The sequence below is a fragment of the Etheostoma spectabile genome, chromosome 18, assembly GCF_008692095.1.
Source record: "Etheostoma spectabile isolate EspeVRDwgs_2016 chromosome 18, UIUC_Espe_1.0, whole genome shotgun sequence".
NCBI lineage: Eukaryota > Metazoa > Chordata > Actinopteri > Perciformes > Percidae > Etheostoma > Etheostoma spectabile.
Genome location: NC_045750.1, coordinates 24831935 through 24835327, shown reverse-complemented (window position 1 = coordinate 24835327; position 3393 = coordinate 24831935). Strand labels below are relative to the sequence as shown.

The window sequence follows — 3393 nt, the reverse complement described above, 5'->3', positions numbered from 1 at the left end:
GTGTGTGAATGGTGAATGGTTCCTGTACTATGTAAAAGCGCTTTGAGTAGTCATTGAGACTAGAAGCTTGAGGCTAATGTGAGACTAGAAAAACGCTATATAAGAACAGTCCATTTACGTTTATATAACATGGCACCCTAATAATAACTAATAACTTGGAAACACCATGAATATAAACATCATGATTTAACCAAAATGTTGCATAAGGCTCTCTGTAACAGCATTTAAAGTCAATGTAAAAGCTTGGCTCCACTGTTGAATCATTATTGATACAGCAGTGTGGGGAGCCATGTCAGAGCTTCTTGTTCCATGTTACAGCTCCGAGATTTCACGTCACACTATTGTGATGCAGATGCAAAGTTGGAAATAATTCAAAATAAGAGTGCTGAACTATTGATACCATGAAGTCATTCAAATTGAAAAGCTTCTTATATCTTAGTGGAAAGCAATGTACTTTCCTTTCTTCCTCTTGAACAACAGATTGTTTTAATCAAAGTCAAAACACGTTAGTGATCTGAACTTAGCTTAGCCTCTATCATGCCAAGTTCAGGAAAGGCAACCTGTGTCCATCTACGGTATACAGTAAGTGGACACACGTCACAGATATTCATCCATCAACTCATCTGTCTGTTTGTCTGTCCGACTGTTTCATGCTTATTTGCACGTCTCTTGTCTCTTAAACATAAGGTTTGCATGTTGGGTGTAAAAATACACTCAACATGCAAACCTAAAGAAGGCCCCCGCTGCCTTCCTTTAGTCATCACACTGCTTTATCAGTCTGGATTATCGCTCTCTTCATTTCTCTGAGAGAGAGCCAGAACATGAGGTGGGAAATTAACCAGAGTCAACTGTGTGTCCACTTCCCATTATCTTGGGACACAAAGAGAAATGGGGGCTTGATTCAATCGCCATCTGCTACGCTGGTATCTGACCATCTCAAGGCCATGAGGATTGTGGAAAATTGCACCCTTCCATTCTCCTTTATCTACAAATCCATACCTACCTTAGTTTATATTTTAATTTCTAAAAATCATTTTTAAGTATACGGTAGTTCTGTGTTTGTTTTTGTCTAATCCTACTACCTAGAAGAGTTGGAATTGGGATTCATTCTTATACTCAAGGTATGATGATACATGAACTTTTTTTTATTCCTTCAGTGTAAGGGCATATTTAATTCAAGGAATAAGAAAGCCAAATACAGTAGCATTACTAGAAGCGAACTCTTGGTAACTACAGTATGTAAAGAAATGGGGCCACTTTGCTACAGGCTCTGCACAGCCACTGTCTGTCTCCATATACTGTAAGAGGCGGAAATTAAAGCACTCTATTCTATGGCTGCAATTCACAAGGCAAGTTATTCTTTTTCTGCAGTGCATAGCATCAATTAGGCTGTCCCTGTTTGCACAGAGAGAGCCTCTGAGTCAAAGGTTAACGTCTCCATCAGGTCTGCAAATGCCTGCCTTTGAAGTCTCTTTAGAGAGATGTGGCTCCACACGGAGGCCTGCTGGAACAGCGGGGCGTCAGGAAGCCGCTCGCTGATGGGGTCCTCTTTTTTGCCCTCTAGCCATGCACAGTTAACAGAGCTCTGAGCTGGGTCAGCGGCATTGGTTAACTTTTAACTTCATTAAAGGTAAAGCAAACTGCCTTTGGCGAAAAGCTGCTCACGTAGTGTACAACTACGCAATGACAGGTGTAGCTATTACCATAACATCCAAAAGCATGTGGCAGCATTTGTGTTCAGAGGCTTGCGCATTGAGCATACATAAAAGTTGATGCCAATGACATTTTATGAGTATTGACTTTGGATTTATAACATCAGATACTGCACAGTTAGTTAATTAAAGTTCTGTCTTTCAGTCTGGCAGTCCAGTCATTACTTCTCCTGATCAATTTCCCTTACTTATTTCCAATGACATATTCCTTATCTGTTCATTTCTCTCACCTGTCTTTATCTATCACCCTGGTGCATCTCGCTCTACCTTTTTCACTCTTATTTCCCTTCCTCTCTCCGGGCATTCCTGTATGTGCATCAAAACAGTGAGCAGGGATCCTATGCCTATTAGGATCCAGGGCACGTCGAGGAAGCAAGCAGGGCCAGCAGGAGAGAAACTACAGAAATTAATGAACATGCTTAACATACCCTGGCCCTGGGCTCTGTTTTCTGTGCCTGATTTTCTATCCCTGCTGTGGAGAGGCTGTTCACGCAACATCTGCAACATGCTGCCTTTATTTTCAAATTAAAACCCATTATTTTTCCAAGTAGCAAGTAAGGAGGGTTGTGTTTATATGAAACTTGGCAGGAATTTTATCATTGTTCTGTGACTCATTTTGTCGGCAAATATGCCTGTGCTTTATGTACTGCATCTAATACACAGTATGTACCATGCCACTGTGTCACTCTTTATTTTTTTTTAATTTGAAGAACAGTGAGCTCACTAGTGTATGGAATTTGACATGCAAAACTTGACTTGACTCTAACCCAGAAAAAAACTGTTACAAGATGCTTTGAATAAAACAGTCTTCATTGAGTATTTACAATGGGATTTGCAGAGTCAGGCCAAGTTGGGTGTTTTTATAAAAAAAGAAAGAGGTTTGTTGCCTTTTGAAGCAACAATGTGTCAAAGCTGTAGGGATGTGCCAGTGTGAGAAAAAGGGAGAGGGTTAAGGAGCATGAGGGAGAAAAGGATAAGTGGCGGTGGGGAGACTGAAAGCCACAGGTTTCCTCGCTCATTTACCAACAGCATGCTTGACAGCCTCTGGGTTCAAAATGGATGTGCACTCCACAGGGCTCAGGGTCTCTGCTGAGCAACGAAGACAAGAAGCAAAGAAAGTGAAGGCAGGAAGGAAAGGAGAGGTGAACACGCACAGAGCGGGAGATGTTTAAGGTCTGTTGTGCCAAAGTATGTCTCGGGAAAATAAACAGGATAGTCGCACTTGCTTTTTCTGAAGGGTTGGATTTTCATGAGTGCTCAATAATAATAATAATAATAATATGTACCATAGATGGATTTTAACTATTGGAATGACGACAAAATGAAATAAAAGATATCATTGTGACATGTTATATCTACAACAATGCATGTCAATGTATTAATTCAGCTTGCAGGACGCTCAAATGGTTAACTTACAGGACTATTACGGGTGTAACATGTCAGAGTGGCCACTCACCTCTTCGAGCCATCATGGACCAAAATACAGTATGTAACACCAGGACTCTTTGTAAGCCAGAGAACGTCTAGGCTCACACGCACACACACACACGCACACACAAGTGTGTCTCACTATCTTTGTGGGGACCAATCCAATCCAATCTAATCCAATCCACTTTATTTATATAGCACGATATTAACAAACACAAGGTTTCCAAAGTGCTGCACAAAAAGATAATACAGA

General features: G+C 40.8%; 1 protein-coding gene across 5 annotated transcripts in view; it reads right to left on the bottom strand.

Annotated features, from left to right (window-relative positions):
* Positions 1-3393, bottom strand: part of plcb1l (phospholipase C beta 1-like) — a 174566-nt gene that overhangs the window by 78212 nt on the left and 92961 nt on the right. The gene's annotated exons all lie outside the window — the stretch shown is intronic.